This window comes from Lathyrus oleraceus, chromosome 7, assembly GCF_024323335.1.
Source record: "Lathyrus oleraceus cultivar Zhongwan6 chromosome 7, CAAS_Psat_ZW6_1.0, whole genome shotgun sequence".
Classification (NCBI taxonomy): Eukaryota; Viridiplantae; Streptophyta; class Magnoliopsida; order Fabales; family Fabaceae; genus Lathyrus; species Lathyrus oleraceus.
In genome coordinates this window covers 189,652,651-189,671,992 of record NC_066585.1, presented here as the reverse complement: position 1 = coordinate 189,671,992, position 19,342 = coordinate 189,652,651, and the positions used below count along the sequence as shown (strand labels likewise).

General features: G+C 37.3%; 2 non-coding genes across 2 annotated transcripts; both read right to left on the bottom strand.

Moving 5' to 3' along the window:
• Nucleotides 1-1,246: 1,246 nt before the first annotated feature.
• On the bottom strand, nt 1,247-1,320 carry TRNAI-AAU (transfer RNA isoleucine (anticodon AAU)). Its single transcript has one exon. It is a non-coding gene; the product is annotated as a tRNA-Ile (tRNA).
• A 2,432-nt stretch (nt 1,321-3,752) lies between these two features.
• Nucleotides 3,753-3,826, bottom strand: TRNAI-AAU (transfer RNA isoleucine (anticodon AAU)). The gene has a single exon. It is a non-coding gene; the product is annotated as a tRNA-Ile (tRNA).
• Nucleotides 3,827-19,342: the final 15,516 nt, after the last annotated feature.

Below are 19,342 nucleotides of genomic sequence, written 5' to 3'. Positions count from 1 at the left end.
AACATATTCAAATGACCATTTTCTAGTCATTGACTTTTTTGAAGGGTTGATCAAATCATGTTCTTGGTTGGCCTTGTGATAGCCTATAAAGACCTTCTTTCATGTACGGCTGCTAATTATTATATCATAATAACATTGTTCATCCTAATCAAATAGTACTTCGGCCATAATTATAAACAAAGAAAATACAACTTTCACGTTTATTAAGAATGGTACTTAATATATTTAATTTTCTTGATTCCATTAACAAGAACAAACATAATTACTAATTTACCCTTAATTAAATTGTCATCCCCTAACAATACTCCCTCTATTTTTTTATTATAATTCGCTTTGAGAAAATAAATGTACCCAATTATAAGTCATTTCACAATACCAATAAATCATTAATATTATTTTTCTTATTATACGCTTGAGAATTTATTACTCTCTCTTCTTCCCTTTCTTTAAGTTTATCTTTATAATACCATTAATAAAAGATAATTTTATAATATTTCATAATTTCTCTTTATCATACAACAATGATTACATTTTTTTAATATAAACGAAAATGTCAAAACGACTTCTAATAAAAAAGAGAGGTAGTATTAAGTAACTAGTGCAAGATTAATTTTTATTTTATTAAAAGAATGAAACGTGCCTAGATTTTCTTTGTCACTGACTTATATTTAAGACTAAACATATTAGAAGATTTTTTTTCTGATAAATAAGGTCGGAGGGAGTATGTATTTTCCTAGTGTACATAACAAATTATCACATCCTTCGTATAGGTACTTCTTTCTTGAGCTAGCAATAATTGTTCATCTTAAATCTTTTCTGAATTAAATATAGGGTTGCTCGGTCATGGTGTATCAATTGTGACCATATAAACCAACAAAAGGAAATGAAATTTAAGAATATGCATATGATGGAATTAGTTTTCAGATACCTATAAGCATAATCATGACTGTGTTAAATTTGTAGAAGTCCTATGTAGGTTAGCCGCGGTTTATATGTGGAAAAATAAATAGAAACCCTAATTTGCCAGGGTTTAACCATGAGAAATATTTTACAAGGCGATGCATGCCTTCAAAGACAACCATCAGCACAACGATTGCGTGTGAACATTTTTCTATCATATACTTCTTTTTGTAAAGTAATTTATATGATATATTTGAACAAGGAGAAATAAAAAGTATTATAGAAATTAAGCTACTAGGTATGTTTCTCAAATGATTTCAGATTTAACACAAAATAAAACAATCATTGGCCCATGCAGGTCTCGAACCTGCGACCTTCGCGTTATTAGCATGACGCTCTAACCAACTGAGCTAATGGGCCATGCGTGTATATTGTCTAAAATACTAATTTAATAGTTTCTTTTAAAGAAAGAAGTAGAAAATATTTATACAAGTGTATTGATGTGTTACCCTTATTGTCTTCTTCTACAATATCTAACTTTTCATAATTTCAATCTTATGTTAGAATTGAATGTGGCCTAGAAGGATGCAAAGAAAGCTAAGGTGACAGAGGAAACAATGAGAAAATCTCACAATAGGTTGAAAATACACTATAATAGGAAAGCAAGTACTTGAATTTCAACAACAACAATGTATTTGTTAGGTTCAGTCATATGAGTGAGGTTAGTCAGGCGCTGAAAATATGAAAATATTAGGGTGTGGTTGTTATGTGGAGATTAATTTATAAGGTATTAGAACTCATTAGGCAATTTGGTAGCTAAAAATCGATTTATGAGGCATTAGAAATTGTTTTAGGGATGTAAAAGTCATAAATTTTTGAAGCGTTATAGAAATCAATTTTTAGGTTGTACGACATTTATTTTTAGGTGAGCATGAGATAATAGTAACACTTAAGAATAAATGGGTGATAAATAATGAAGTGTAATTAGACTTAATTAGGTTAGTTAATGGATGTATATAATAATTAAGTCATTTAAGATAAAGCTTGATTAATCTCGATATTAGTGTTATGTTTGAAAATATTGTTTCGTGTAATCATATTTTGTTAACGATAAAATTAAACTATTATGACATGTGAATCACGGTATGTGTCAAGTTTCAATATCAGATGAGTGTTATTTGACAATGATGTTATTAAATAAGGTCTTTCTAAGTTCCATATAGATGACATGCCAAAGGAAACATGTCGGGATAGAATTGAAGAAAACACCCTAATGGACTTATGGGAATTTAGTAGAAAGGTCTTACATGAAATAAGGGGCATCGCTAAGGAGTTTAGAGGCGTACTCTTCAACTTCCCAACTGTTATCCACAATTAACTAGTTTTCACTGTCATTACCTTTTGTAAAGTTCAATGAGACGAATAAGAAGGGTCATCATATTAATGAATGAATCTGATGAAGACATAACATAAGAAACACTAATTATACAATTCATTTTATTATGTCATTCTCTTGAGGAAATGATAATAAAAACATATTCAAATGACCATTTTCTAGTCATTGACTATTTTGAAGGGTTGATCAAATCATGTTCTTGGTTGGCCATGTGATAGCCTATAAAGGCCTTCTTTCATGTACGGGCGCTAATTATTATATCATAATAACATTGTTCATCCTAATCAAATAGTACTTCGGCCATAATTATAAATAAAGAAAATACAACTTTCACGTTTATTAAGAATGGTAGTTAATATATTTAATTTTCTTGATTCCACTAACAAGAACAAACATAATTACTAATTTACCCTTAATTAAATTGTCATCCCCTAACAATACTCCCTCTATTTTTTTATTATAATTCGCTTTGAGAAAATAAATGTACCCATTTATAAGTCATTTCACAATACCAATAAATCATTAATATTATTTTTCTTATTATACGCTTGAGAATTTATTACTCTCTCTTCTTCCCTTTCTTTAAGTTTATCTTTATAATACCATTAATAAAAGATAATTTTATAATATTTCATAATTTCTCTTTATCATACAACAATGATTACATTTTTTTAATATAAACGAAAATGTCAAAACGACTTCTAATAAAAAAAAGAGGTAGTGTTAAGTAACTAGTGCAAGATTAATTTTTTTTTTATTAAAAGAATGAAACGTGCCTAGATTTTCTTTGTCACTGACTTATATTTAAGACTAAACATATTAGAAGATTTTTTTTTCTGATAAATAAGGTCGGAGGGAGTATGTATTTTCCTAGTGTACATAACAAATTATCACATCCTTCGTATAGGTACTTCTTTCTTGAGCTAGCAATAATTGTTCATCTTAAATCTTTTCTGAATTAAATATAGGGTTGCTCGGTCATGGTGTATCAATTGTGACCATATAAACCAACAAAAGGAAATGAAATTTAAGAATATGCATATGATGGAATTAGTTTTCAGATACCTATAAGCATAATCATGACTGTGTTAAATTTGTAGAAGTCCTATGTAGGTTAGCCGCGGTTTATATGTGGAAAAATAAATAGAAACCCTAATTTGCCAAAATTTGTAGAAGTCCTATGTAGGTTAGCCGCGGTTTATATGTGGAAAAATAAATAGAAACCCTAATTTGCCAGGGTTTAACCATGAGAAATATTTTACAAGGCGATGCATGCCTTCAAAGACAACCATCAGCACAACGATTGTGTGTGAACATTTTTCTATCATATACTTCTTTTTGTAAAGTAATTTATATGATATATTTGAACAAGGAGAAATAAAAAGTATTATAGAAATTAAGCTACTAGGTATGTTTCTCAAATGATTTCAGATTTAACCAAAAATAAAACAATCATTGGCCCATGCAGGTCTCGAACCTGCGACCTTCGCGTTATTAGCACGACGCTCTAACCAACTGAGCTAATGGGCCATGCGTGTATATTGTCTAAAATACTAATTTAATAGTTTCTTTTAAAGAAAGAAGTAGAAAATATTTATACAACTGTATTGATGTGTTACCCTTATCGTCTTCTTCTACAATATCTAACTTTTCATAATTTCAATCTTATGTTAGAATTGAATGTGGCCTAGAAGGATGCAAAGAAAGCTAAGGTGATAGAGGAAACAATGAGAAAATCTCACAATAGGTTGAAAATACACTATAATAGGAAAGCAAGTACTTGAATTTCAACAACAACAATGTATTTGTTAGGTTCAGTCATATGAGTGAGGTTAGTCAGGCGCTGAAAATATGAAAATACTAGGGTGTGGTTGTTATGTGGAGATTAATTTATAAGGTATTAGAACTGATTAGGCTATTTGGTAGCTAAAAATCGATTTATGAGGCATTAGAAATTGTTTTAGGGATGTAAAAGTCATAAATTTTCGAAGCATTATAGAAATCAATTTTTAGGTTGTAAGACATTTATTTTTAGGTGAGCATGAGATAATAGTAACACTTAAGAATAAATGGGTGATAAATAATGAAGTGTAATTAGACTTAATTAGGTTAGTTAATGGATGTATATAATAATTAAGTCATTTAAGATAAAGCTTGATTAATCTCGATATTAGTGTTATGTTTGAAAATATTGTTTCGTGTAATCATATTTTGTTAACGATAAAATTAAACTATTATGACATGTGAATCACGGTATGTGTCAAGTTTCAATATCAAATGAGTGTTATTTGACAAAGATGTTATTAAATAAGGTCTTTCTAAGTTCCATATAGATGACATGCCAAAGGAAACATGTCGTGATAGAATTGGAGAAAACACCCTAATGGATTTATGGGAATTTAATAGAAAGGTCTTACATGTGTAATACCCCAAAATTTACCCTTCATTTTTCCTGGAAGCATACGCTTTACACCTCATGCATGCATTCATTTTTAGGTCATTTAGCATTTGCATTTCATCATGGAAATCGGAATCGGATCCAAGAAGCTTGAACATCATCCAGGACACTTTGTGGGCTCTATTTAGATGATCAGTCAACACAAGGGAAAGACTTGGGTTACTTCCAACAGGGGTCTATTCGTCAGTCAAAACGTTAATCTTGAAGGAGCAAAGTTTTGTTCATGAGTTGTCTTGCTCGCTAGGCGAAGCCCGCGTGTTTTGAAAAAAAACGAAAATAAATAAAAATAAATAATAATAATAATAATAATAAGTAAATAAATAAATAAAAGAAAAAATCTTGGACTTGGACCTCTCTCATTTGAGCCCACAGGTCCACAAAAATCAGGTTATAAATTCAGAGTTTCAGTGAAACAAAAGGCATTCTATTCCTATTACCCTGTCTGGGAAAAAGATAGTGAGAGAAGAACCCTGGGGAAAAAGATAGTGAGAGAAGAGCTAACAGAGTTCAGAGCAACCTCCAGGCAACTCTGAAAGGTTCATTCTGACTCACACACTTTCAACTCAAGCAAACCCTAACATTGGTTTGCAAATCCAGCCGTGCCATTTGATTTCAACCGACCTCTCCAATCAGGTTTGCCCTTATTCCCATTACCTTTGTGCTTTGAAGTTGAATACTCTGAATGTTTGAGGTATGATGAATGAATTTCATTAGGTTTTTTCCCACGGGTTCATAATTATGTATGAATGTATAAATAATGCCTTGAATGCTTAATCGTTTAATTTCTGAAGTGTATGCCACAGGGTTTGAGGTTTCTGAAACCATACTGTTTTGCTCTAATCTGACTTACGTTTGTCATAGCATGTTTTCTCCTAATCCTTATCTTGTTTCACTAACCCTTTTGTTGAGTTTTTGTGAAGGCTCACATGACTTTTGCAGGGATAGCTCGCTGGATATTCCACTTTGCTTGTGGGATACCATTTGGGAGATTTATTCTGATTGCCTTGTTGGCACATTTAATTTATACATGTTTGTTTTGTATGTGTTCGTATCCTCGCAGGTAGCACGGTTCCTTCGTCAAGGACTGCCTTTTTGCATGAGCATCCCAAACCCTAACCCTTCATTGATTTTTCTTCTCCTAAACACACGTTTACTACTTCTACTACAGGTGAGTAAGTCTCCAAAGGTCGAGCATCCGGTAGATTGCGTAGTAACGTCGTCCTCCCCAAAACATAATCCTTAACCCCGTAGTTAGCCGAACTACGGCTTGCTCTGATTCTCATTCCAGATGAGATACGTAGGCATAAGATGCGATGTCTTAGCGAGCACACATCCCCCCAACCCATAGGTCAGTCGAGCTATGAAGACTCTGATTTCCATATTCAGATGAGATACGTATGCAGTGGATGCGACATCCGCGCGAGTCAATTTTATTTAACCCCTTTTTTAGTAAACAGCACAAGATAAACTCACACCCTTTAGACAAGAACTACAAAAGTGGATCCCGTAGAGTACTACGGATGCGTAGGGGTGCTAATACCTTCCCTTCGCATAACCGACTCCCGAACCCAAGATTTGGTTGCGAGACCTTGTCTTTTCCTTTCCTCTTTTTAGGTTTACTTCGAGCGTTTCCTTTCCCTCCTTTTGGATAAATAACGCACGGTGGCGACTCTTCTGTCATTTTATTTCGCCGGTTGTTTTTTCGCACACTGTATTTTTCAGGTTGCGACAACTGGAGACTCCACTGGGGACCCGGTTTCCCTAAGCGAGTCCCTCCTAGCTTTTGTAGTTTGTTTGTTTATTGGGTGTTCATGCTTTTGTACAGTTATTTATTTACCTGCTTTACCTTATTGCATTGTGTACATATCATTGCTGTATCTGTTGGCTGGCTATGGCTGCTTGGTGATCTTTGTGAGATGAGTTCTATACCCGAACTCGAGTGCACTTAGGATAGGAGAATGGCATAGTCTTGTCGACTTGTGTGGAGTTATTCCTTAGCAAGTTGACTTGCAAGCCCATTCACTCGGTGGAGGTCATGTTGAGATCAATAATGTCACACAAGTAAGTTGTGGTTTGACATTACTTTTTCCAATATAGACCTTAGAAGCCGTGGACCTTAGTTTACCAAACCCATCTTGGCCTATTCGTAGGACGTAGTGCGAAAGTTGTTCAAGTGTAAGATTTGATATGATTGTTACGCGATACTACACTCATAAGAGTCTCTCTTAAGAATATTTTTGGAATACGAGTAGTCGTTCCTCCGATAATATCCGAAAGATGGGATTATGACTATGGGAACCTTTTGTAGAACATGTTTGGCAGGTTTAAACCTTAGTACACTCCTTTTGGGTGGTTCTTAACCTAAACTCCATGCTCGTGATTGTCGCATCCGCGAAAAACAACCGGCGGGCAAAAACAAAACAAACAGAGCCGCCACCGTGCGTTATTTATCCCAAAAGAGGGAAAGGAAACGCTCGAAGTAAACCTGGAAAAGACATGGTCTCGCGACCAAAGAGAGATGGGATCGGGAGTCGGTTATGCGAAGGGAAGGTATTAGCACCCCTACGCATCCGTCGTACTCGACGAGATCCACGCTCAGAAAGATAGGATAAGGTTGCTAAACGCTGCTCACAAACATCACACACACACACTGGAAACAACACAGGTGGAATAAGAGGGGAAAGGGCTCGCTAGGATATCGCATCCTATGCCTACGTATCTCATCTGGAATGAGAATCAGAGCTACCGTAGTTCGGCTCACGCACGCCAAACAAAACACACACGGGAAACCGACTGCCAATCGCTGGACTTACGTCAGACTCCACACAAACAAACACCAATAGGATACGTAATGCCAATCGGTGGTCTTACATCCATCTCCTAACACACAAGAAGGATTAACAACGAATAAGTTACTAAGGAGTCTGGAACTCGAGCCTAATAACTGTCAAGCCAACACACTCAAAAAGAAAAAGGGTGCCCGGAGAGATCTCGTACGACCTCCTGCCTACGTACCTCATCTGGTATGAGGATCAGGGCAACGTAGTTCCCCTTAACAGGGGAGAAACTTTCTCTTAACCAGAGACTGGTTAAATGACAAACTAGAAGGGAGACTGACTCGAGCCCAATAGTTATCATGTAATCCACAATGGCCCTAGGTTGAGGTTTCTATCCAACTTGCACAGGCAGCAAGCTATCTTAAACAGCACAAGCAAAGCAAACATACACACAATTAGCACACACTATATACAAACAAAGTGGGCTCACACAAGGTTAAGCTTTAGTCGAGGGGTCATGTCAACCTCAACAAACAAGCCACTGTATCAGGGTGATATTAGCTCTTAACCCTAACATTGAGAGTTAGGGTGAAGCAGATGAAATGGGAAGTGAGGGTAGTGTAACACCTCAAAATTTGCCCTCCTCTCTGGGGACTAGCTTAACATATTGCATATCATTTTTTAGGTCATTAGGCATTGCATATTTGCATATCATGTGGTTACATGGAGCAAGTCATCCTCCTAAGTCTTGATCAGAAGATAAAGAGGTTAAGATGCAAGCTAAGGTTTCATGGACTGATCATTAATCATCTGAGGATGTGTGATTCAAATTAGGGTTTTGACCACTGGTCAACCTTAATCAGTTGTATTGGGCCAATCAGGGCTTAGCAAGGGGATGAGGTTTTCAGTGGATATGGGGATCATCATATGGTTATATTGAGCTTATGGAAGCTAGGGTTTCATCATTGAGCCATTTCATCAGGAGTTTGAAGCTCAATTTGATCAGTCAAGCTGAAATTCATCTACCAGTCAGAAAAAGTCAACTGTGGTCAACTGTGCCTGAATTCATGGATTTGGAAGAGGGAGAGGGTGAGAGACACTTCATTCATGTCCAAACAAGTTTCATTTGACATTTCAAACATCAAGAATGAAGAAAATAAAGTCAGATGGAAACTTTCCAAAAATAGAAAGTGACTTGTAATTGAAAATTGCCAAAAATGGAAAGTTTTTCTCCTCAAAATTACGTGTCCAAAAATGCTTCAAATGAAAATTTGTTCAACATGAAATTTGTATATCTTGCTCTCACCTTTCCGAAAAGTCCAAGAACATGAATTTCTCATTTGTGGTTGGCAAGATATGGATTGATCATTGTCCAAAAAAGTTGAATTTCAAAGTGGCATAACTTTTGATTCACAAGGCCAAATTGAGTGAAGTTTCTTTGAGCAAAATTCATTTGACATGAGCTATCATGATCCATCATTACATTTCATCAAAACTCATCACATAAAAAGTCCATTTTTCAAGTGGACCAATTTTAAAAAGTGGAGGGAAAAAGGTGTTTTTGAGAAATATTCATTATTTTCACTCCATTCCTTTTGCACTAGCTCACAAATGCCACTTGAAACTTGCTCAAACCAGAAAATTCCACTGTTACATTGGTTTTGCATAAGTGTGGGTGAATTGACCAAATTGCCATTTAGCATGAAATTGCATTTTCACTAATCCATCACATTAGCACTAATTGTGATTACTAACATCATTAACATAACATATAAAAGGATAATTGTAACTGTTTTCACAATAATCATAACAGAATTTCAGATCTAGATCCAAAATTGCACAATTCTCTCAACTTTTCATCTTCACTTTTTTGCAATTTTCTTCACAAACCTAGCATTGTTCTTCATCAATCCTTCATTCTTGAGCATTGAGGAAGCTAATTGGAGCAAGAACCAGTGGAATTGAAGCTGATTTTGGAACTGTTCAAGTGAGGTGCATCCATGGCAATTTGAGATTTCATCAAAATCGTGTACAATTAACATCCAAGACTTGTTCCATTCACTTCTACAAACATCAAGGAGCATCTGTTTTGGCGTTACAAAGCTTGATACGCACGATTTAACAACTGTCATCAAATTAAGGTGAGTTTTCGACTTCAATGATTCTTGAAATTGTTTGATGCTTTGGATAGATCTTGTTTAGTAGAGAATTCTGCACTTTGAACCACTAAATTTGGTTGAGAAATAAGGAAGTTATGATGATTTGAAGTTTCATGCATGTTTATGTTTGCTATCGAATCTTTTTAATTAGTAAGAATTAGGACAAAATAATTATGGATTCATGATGTACGTTGAAAGACCTTTCCATTGATATAAAGTTTGTCCAATTTGGTGGAGATTTGTTCTTGGACCTATGAATGTGTGAAGAACATTGATGAACATTCAAATTTTTTTTTCAGAAAGTGTTTTGATCCAAATTCCGTGTTACTGTTCATCCTGGTTGTGTTTTTGCGCGCCACTGTTCAAAAAGGAGCCAGGCTCGATTCCGTGTGATGGCAGTTCCGCTTTTTGCTTTTCCATTTAATTTCCACATGCTTACTTGTTTCACCTTGCCTTGTTCATCATTTTTTTAATTTTCTCCATGTTAATAAATTCATAACTCATTCAATAATTGTCCAAATTGCATGAAATTTTTTTTCACCATGATCCTTGTAATCTCTAGTTTTTTTGGTGATTTTTGTGGAAATTGTGCACGTGTAATTTTTGGAATGGCCTAGGGTTTGTATGAACATGTGTTTGCTTGCACCTTGCTTGATATTTTGCTCATAAAATGATGATGCTTAATTAGAAATTCTTGAAATTTTGCATGCTTAATCTAGACTCATTCCTGGTCATTTTGGTATATGATATGTGATTTTTGAGTTCCTGGATTGAGAGATATGACATGATCTTTAGAGGTGTGACAATTTGTGTCACACCATTTCTTGCTTGACTTCATGAATTTTGTTACCATGCCATATGAATTTGAAATGAGCTGAAATTTTGCATGTTGATACGTCTGGATGTTAGGTTCACATGTGAATGTTTGTAGAATTTTTAGATGTGTTTCCAATTTGATTGAGAATTTCCTTTCTGTTTGACCAATTGTTGACTTCTTGTGAGACATGTTTTTAATTGATTTGTGAAATTCTGGATATGCATTGGATGGACTTGAAATTTTGTGGAGTGATTATAGACACATTAAAGTTTGTCATGGTTTTGGTTTGGTGCATTTATCCTGTTCCTACACTGTTTTATGCTTGCTTGAAGTTGATACATGATAGTGTGCCTTGTTTGGACTTGTATGAGCATGACTTAACTTGATGAATTTAATTGACTTGCTTCCCATTGACCAATTGGCTTGAAATTTGGTGTCATTGACATGTAGTGAATGCTATTTAGCTGTGATTTATTTGAGGATTTATTGAATTGTTTTGGATTGAGTTTGGATTGGATCTTTCTGTTTGGTCCTTTGAGGTTCTAAATTGCATGTTTTGTACTCTTTGCCTCATGAAATGATAATGGTTGATGATATGAACATGAGACCAATTGGATTTGATTCTAAATTGATTGAACTTGATTTTTGATAATTTTCATGTTCTGTTTTGGGTTTTTGATCCCTATTGGACCCTAGGCTTTGTCCTAGGGTTTTGCTTCTCATGTTTGAAGTGTGTTTTCCGGACAAAAGGCAAATGGCATGGAGGAATTAATGCACTTGGCTTAAGTTGCTCATTTGAATGATGTTGATTAACATTAATTTTGTTTTTTAGGTGGTTTATAATTCATTTGTGTTGAGCATTGGCTTATGCTTTGCTTGATGCATTGCCCGTGTACAGTTAATTGTTTAACTTGTAATTGTTTGTTCGACTGTTTGAGCTGTGTATTGATCATGCTAGATTGATTTCAGGTACCTTAGTTGCTCTAGTTCATTTTGAACTTGCTTGTGTTGCTGCTTGGTTGTGTAAACCAATTGAGGTAGAATTTCTTTTCTCCATGTAGTCTGGAAGACCTGGCCTGTTACTTGGCCAGACACCTGTCTGAAGTCCTTCTTAAGAGGCGATGTTTGTGCTTGTTTATTTTTGTCCCCAAGCAGGAAAAGACCTTTGTTAAGGCAATTGGCAGACACAAGAGGTGTGTAGTCCACCTCCTGCTAATCTGTTGAGTCGTCCCTTGGCTCACATTACATGTTGATGCCTTGTGGATCCTAACCCAAGATCCATGTACAGTTGTACAGTTGAGTCAGTGTCATAAGTGTAGAAGGGTTCCCACTTTCTGGACCCACACTTCCTTTGTCTGAAGCTCTCCCTGGCCAGGGATAAGAGCTGTGAGGCACACCCCTCACTCCCATTTCATCTGGCTTCACCTTGACTCTCAATGTCAGGTTTAAGAGCTAACATCACCCTGATACAGTTGACTTGCTTTGGCAGTCTAACCCTTGTTTGAGCCACCTCTGTTTGGATATAGTGTGTGCTATTTGTGATTGTTTGCTTTGATTGCTTTGCCTGTTTAGGATTAGCTTGCTGCTTGTGCATGTTAGGATAGAAACCATAACATAGGGCAATGATGCATGATAACATCTAGGCTCGAGTCCAGCTCCCTAGTAGTGTGTCTCCCTTTGTATCTGGTTAGGTGAGAAATTCTTTTCCGTTCAGGGGAACTACGTCGCCCTGATCCTCATACCAGATGAGGTACGTAGGCAGGAGACCGTGCGAGGTCTCTCCGGGCACTTTTTTTCTTTTTGTGTGCGTTTGCTTGACAGTTGCTAGGCTCGAGTGCCTGACTCCTTAGTAACTTGTTGCTTGTTTCTTCTTGTGTGTCTGGATATGGATGTAAGACCAGCGATTGGCTGTCCGTATCCTGGTTGTGTTTGTTTGGTTCGGAAGCCGATGTAAGTCCAGCGATTGGCGTTCGGGTTCCAAGTTTGCCTGTGTTTGTGTGTGTTTTGTTTCGGCGTACGTGAGCCGAACTACGGCAGCTCTGATTCTCGTTCCAGACGAGATACGTAGGCATAGGATGCGATATCCTAGCGAGCCCTCATCTCTTTTCCCCCACCTGTGTTGTCTTCAGTGTGTGTGTGTGATGTTTGTTTTAGCAACCTTAACCTATCTTTTAGAGCGTGGATCCCGTCGAGTACGACGGATGCGTAGGGGTGCTAATACCTTCCCTTCGCATAACCGACTCCCGATCCCATTCTCTTTGGTCGCGAGACCATGGTTTTTCCAGGTTTACTTCGAGCGTTTCCTTTCCCTCTTTTGGGATAAATAACGCACGGTGGCGGCTCTGTGTTGTTTTGTTTTAGCCCGCCGGTTGTTTTTCGCGGATGCGACAGGTAGGACCTCACAGCTCTTATCCCTGGCCTGGGAGAGCTTCAGACAAATTAAAGTGGGAGTTCAGAAAGTTAGAACTCTTCTCCATATATGACTGACACAACAAAGATCTTGGGTTAATATCCATAATGCATCAACACAAAGTGTGTGAGCAAAGTGGATGACACACAGAATAGCAGGAGATGGATTGCACATCTCTTTTATCTGCCAATTGCCTTGTCAAAGGACTTTCCCTGCTTGGCACAAAGATAAACATTCACAAGCATTGCCTCTTAAGGAGGGCTTCAGACAGGTGCCTGCCCAAGTAACAGGACAGGTCTTCCAGACTACATGAAGTCAGAGAGTTATACCTATGTGGTTAAGCAACCAAGCAAAAGCAAGTTCAAATTGAACTTAAGCAACTTATGTACCTGTTAAAACATCAAACAAATCAGTTCAACTGTACATACAAAGAGACAACATGAATATCAACAGTCAAACCCAATGGGCAAAGGCATAAGCCAACAAGTCAAACTCAAATGAGTTAACAATCCTACAAAACACACATTAGTAATCAAAAGCAAATATCAAATGCTCTCAAGATGAGGCATCATCAATTGTGTAACTTGAATGTGTAACCTGAAACAAAGCTTCAAACATGAGAGGCAAACCACTAGGTCAAAGCCTAGGGTCAAAGATAAGGAAAAAATCCAAAACAGAAGCTGAAAATTAACATGAATCAACTTCAATCAATTAAGAACATCATCCAAAAGATCCCACATCAATATCATTCACCAATTTCATTTCATGAACTAAACATGACAAGGTATGCACATTGAAACCACATTGTGATAACAGAATGAACAAATTCACAATAAATCAAAAATGATTCAATTAATTTCAAGAAAAATCATGGCTAAACAGAACACATAACATGATCAGCACACCAAAAATCAAGGCATTTGGACATGATTAAGCAGGGTAATCAAATTCATCAAGTCAAGGTAAGCAAAATCAAGCACAAATGGGCACAATTTGGTACATCAACTTAGCACAAGCCTAAAACAGAATTGGAAAATGATAAAAACTTCAAACCAAAGCCAAAACAAGCTTCAATATGTCTAGAATCAATGTGCAAAATTTCACATCCATAGGATAAACAACCATCATTTCACAAACAAATGAAAATCATGACTATTCAAAAGTTCACAAATGATCATCCAGAATGAAAAATCCCAATCAAATCAGAAATGATTCATTTGATAGGGTAAACACATAGCACAAGATGAACATCATACAAAAAATCATGGCAATTGGAATTCATTTGATAGGGTAAACACATAGCACAAGATGAACATCACAAGGTGTGACACAAATTGTCACACCTAACTTAAAAAAATCATAACTCAGCAATGGCAATTGATAAAAATGCAAACTTAACACCGAAATGTCCAGCAAGATGTCTAGTTTAAGAATGTAAAATTTCATGAGCATTGGATAAGAATTGAGCATTTCACAAATGATTTAGCAAGGCAATGTTCAAAATGCACACATGTACACAAACCCTAGTCAAAATAAATTTCTATCCATGCAAAATTTCTGGAAAAATAATACAAAAAAACTAGATAAGAAGTGTGACATAATGCAAAAACAACCATATTTTTTGGACCATTATTTAATTTGTTATGATTTTATGAAGTGAGAAAAAAAATAAAAAAATGCATGTGGTATATACATGAACATATGAGGAACAATTGAAATGAATCATGAAAATCTCCACTGCCTAGTATCGAACCCAGCACCATTTTGAATGAGCATTAGGCGCGCTGCATGGGATATCCATGCAGCCAATGAGAGCGCATCATGAGCGAAGTCTAAGGGAACGGAATCATATGGAAAAAACCGTGGCCAAAAGTACTACACTTCATCCTCTTCAAGAACACGCACGGTTATGAACAGTACTCACCAAGAACTCCAAGAACAAATTTCTCAGAACTTAAAATTGAACATATGAGCGTGTAGATCTTTCATAGTACATCAAGAATCAATCAACATTTCATCAATTAACACACAAACAAACACGAATCGAAAGGAATAAGTTTCATGAGTGAAACTTTAAACACATGTAACTTCATGAATATTCCACCAAATCACTCGATTCAAATTGCAGAATTATCACCATTAAAAGATCTACAAGAATCACACAACAATTTCATGAATTAAAGAGATCGAAATTTTGACCTCTTGAAGTGCAACTCTTGGATTCACGTGTTCCAGCGCCTTGCAATGCTTCCAATGTGTTCTAGCAAGCTTGTATAAGTGTATGGATGAAGTCTTGATGCTTGATTGCACTTGATTCAACAAAATTTTGATTCCACCATTGATGACCTCAAGCTATGGATATGCTTCAAACTACACGAATTGCTGTGATTCTAGCTTCAATCTTGCTCCACAATGATGCTAGATGATGAATCAACCAAGAAAAATGCAAAGTGTTTGAAGAAATTTTGAGAAAAAGTGAGAGAATTTTGAGAGACTTTGGAAATTCTAGATCTAGAATTGGGAGTTGTGAAAATTCTGTTATGATTTTCTATTTATATGCTTCACTAATCATGATTAATTAAGTTCTAATCAAATGCTAATGAAAAATGGTTAATTTTGGAGGTGTTTTGCAAAAATTATTTTTTCACCTTATGCATGGCATGGCATGTGAATAGTGCATGTTTTTGCATTCATTTTCTCTCAAAATATCATTTTAAGACCAATGGAAATGTTAAAATGTGAAAACAATGCATTATTTTTGAACTTGATTTTTTCCCTCCAAAATGAATTGAATTTTCAAATATTTATGTGAATGGAATGCATGCCATGTAATTCCAATTTTGGAAACTAGAAGTTGAAACAAGAATGTTGCAAAAAGAGCCACATGAATTGGACTTATGGTTTGAAAGTTATGCCCCTTTGAAGTTCCATGTTCATTTGACCAAGATTTGACCATATCTCTTCAACCACACATGAGAAATTCATGATCTTGGACTTTTTGGAAATGGGAGAACAATATCTATAACTTTCATGTTCAACAAAATTTCATTTGAAGCATTTTTGATGATGTAATCTTGAGGAGAAAACCTTTCCATTTTTGGCAATTTCAAATTACAAGTCACTTTCTATTTTTGGAAAGTTTTGTCCTGACTTTATTTTCTTCAATGTTGATGTTTGAAATGTAAAATGAGACTTGTTTGAACATGAATGAAGTATTTCTAACCACTTCCCACCTCCAAATCCAACAGTTGACTTGTGGTTGACTTTTTCAGTTGATAGATGACTTGGTCATGCACAGATGAATTTGAGCCTCAATCTCTTGATGAAATGGCTCCAAAATGAAACCCTAGCTTATACAAGCTCATTAAAAGCATATGATGATCCCCATCTCCATGAAACCCCCATCTCCTTGAAGAAACCCTGACTGGTATAATTCAACTGATTAAGGTTGACTAGAGGTCAAAACCCTAATCCCAAGGAATCTAAACAGGAATAATGAACCTCTTGGTGATGATAAGACCAATGATGATGGTGATGTACCACTTCAACCAAGATAAAGATCAATCTCCTTGAGGAACCAAGAAACCCTAATTGAAGCACAAACCCTCAGATGGCTAGTGATCAATTCAATAGGACCCTCAGGCTTGAATCTTCTAACCTCTTCAACTTCTGAGAAAGACCTAGGAGGGTGACTTGCTTATGTTTCCACATGATATGCAATATGCAATGACTAATGCCCTAAAGATGAAATGCAATATGCTAAGCTAGTCCCAAGAGAGGAGGGCAAATTTTGAGGTGTTACAGTGACTTGCAACAAACCCTTGATTCATGGTTCATCCGATCAGGTATCCTTAATATCAATGAAACTTGGGTGTTGATAAGGTGTAAACCATAATCCACCAGAATGGGTGGTTGATATTAAGGATAACATGATCCATCCCATGACCTTTGTTTGGTGTGCTCTTAATTTCTCTCCAGACAGTGCAACCTGACAGATGTTCAAGCAGATACAACGATCCTGATTCCCATGCCACTGCACTGCATTCACATCATTTTGCATTCATAATCATTCACACATGTTTATCCATTTCTGTGGGGTTTATATCTTCTACTTGATTCTAGTCAGAATTTTCTTGGTTCTCATCAACGGCTTAGTCTTTTTTTTACATCGTTTATCTATTGAGAGACTGTAATCAAGGGGGTAGAATACCTTTGGAATTGATAAACATGTCATTGCATTTACATATTCATTAGCATGTCTTGCATAACAGGTACCGCCACAGTGTTCTCAGTTTTGTTTAGTGTTCCATCAGCAGGATAACTGACCCAGGAATTCACCGGTACGGTACCCGCAGAAACCAACAGAGAGTAATGGAAAGCCTACAGGAAGAGTTCGCCGAGATGAAAATCCGCATGAATCAATTCATGGATGTGGTTCAAGGGGTGGCTCAGGGATAACAAGAGCTCAGGCAGATGATACAGAGGAATCCCCCTACTCAACCAGAGACGGTGACTGATCCTCCAGCGGGAGAGGATAATGGACCCAATGGACCGGGGCCTATCCCAATCCTACATGTCACCTCCGGTCAACAGCCAGTTCATGATGATCAGGACGATCAGTTCCCCCTGCTGCAGAAAGACGTTGGTATGGGTCATGGTGTGGACCCCATGTTTAGAAGATTGGAAGAGAGGTTGAAGGCAGTGGAAGGACAGAATCCTCTGGGAGTAGATGTTGCTGACTTGGGGTTGGTCCCAGGTGTGAGAGTGCCACCGAAATTCAAGGTCCAGATATTTGACAAATACAATGGCAACTCTTGCCCGAAGACCCATGTGCAAGCCTATTTCCGTAAAATGGTTGCATACTCCGATGACGAAAAGTTTCTTATGTACTTTTTCCAAGACAACCTAGCTGGGGCATCCCTGGAATGGTATATGAGGCTGGACAGAGCCCACATCCGTTGCTGGAGGGATTTGGCTGAGGCTTTCGTGAAGTAGTATCAGTATAATGCAGACATGGCTCCGGACAGAACTCAACTTCAAAATCTGTCTCTTAAAAGCAATGAGTGCTTCAGAGAATACGCTCAACGCTGGAGAGAAACAACTTCCCGTGTTCAACCTCCTATGTTGGAGAAGGAAATGGCTAACATGTTCATGAACACTCTGCCAGGACCTTATTTGGAGCGCCTGATGGGTTGCAATGCCTCCAATTTTGCTAATGTAGTCTCTACCGGAGAGAGGGTGGAGAATTACCTGAAGACATACAAGACCCAGAGCGGAGATGGATCTTCATCAGGGGTGAAGAAGCCGTTCATTCAGGGACAGAAGAGGAGAGAAGGGGATGCAAGTGCCATATCTTCTTATCAGAACAGGGATAACCGGAGGAATAACTTTCAGAACTATCATCAGCAACCGTATGTTGCGGCTGTGACCATTCTAGCTGCAGCACCACTACAACAACAACAACCACAGCGTCAACCAGCTCAGTACCAACCACAACAACCGGGTAACAGACCCGCCTATCAACCGAGGCCAAGGACGATGGACCGGCGTTTCGACACTCTTCTAATGTCGTATGCTCAGTTGCTTTCTAGTCTTCAACAACTACAACTTGTGCAGTTGCGCACTCTAGCTCCTCCCGTTGGTAGGCTTCCGGTGGGTTATGACGCCAACGCTAGGAGTAGCTTCCACTCTAGGGCACCTGGCCATAATATTGAGAACTGCAAAGCTTTTAAGCACGTAGTTCAGGACCTCATTGATTCAAAGGCCGTTAACTTTGCACCAGCTCCTAATGTCGTCAACAATCCCATGCCCCAGCATGGTGGAGCCAATGCTAACATGGTTGAAGGAGAAGTCAAATTAGTCTCTGCGGTCAACAATGAAGATAGTGATTGCGACATCGATAACTGGGTGCGTTATTACAGCCTTTAGAAATTCCAGTTTGAAAATGGGATAGTATTTCAATGGATTTTGCGGTAGGGTTGTGTCATACCCCAAAATTTGCCCGTTAATCTTGCAAGACATTTTTCAAGGCACTCCAACTCATTTTTTAAGACATTGATCTTAAAAGAACAAAGACCCAGCACACAGGTGGCCAAATCCAACAAATGACTTAAAATAGCTTTCTCGCTAGGCGAGCAAAATCCTTCGCCTAGCGAACCCTTCGCTGCACCACTCGCCTAGCGAAGCTTGCGAATACCAGAAATTTTGGGCTTCATTCTGAGCCCACCAAGACGCAATTATTATAAATAACAGAGCTTCATTCACAAACGGAAGAGGACCGATGGACAGAAACCCTAGCAAGGAAACACAAATACAGACAGCAAACCCTGGAGGCTAACCAAGAGAATTCAGAGCAACCCTAAAGGAAACCCTGAAGGAAACTCATCTGCACAAAGGTTACCTCCGCCCAACTCAACCCGACACCA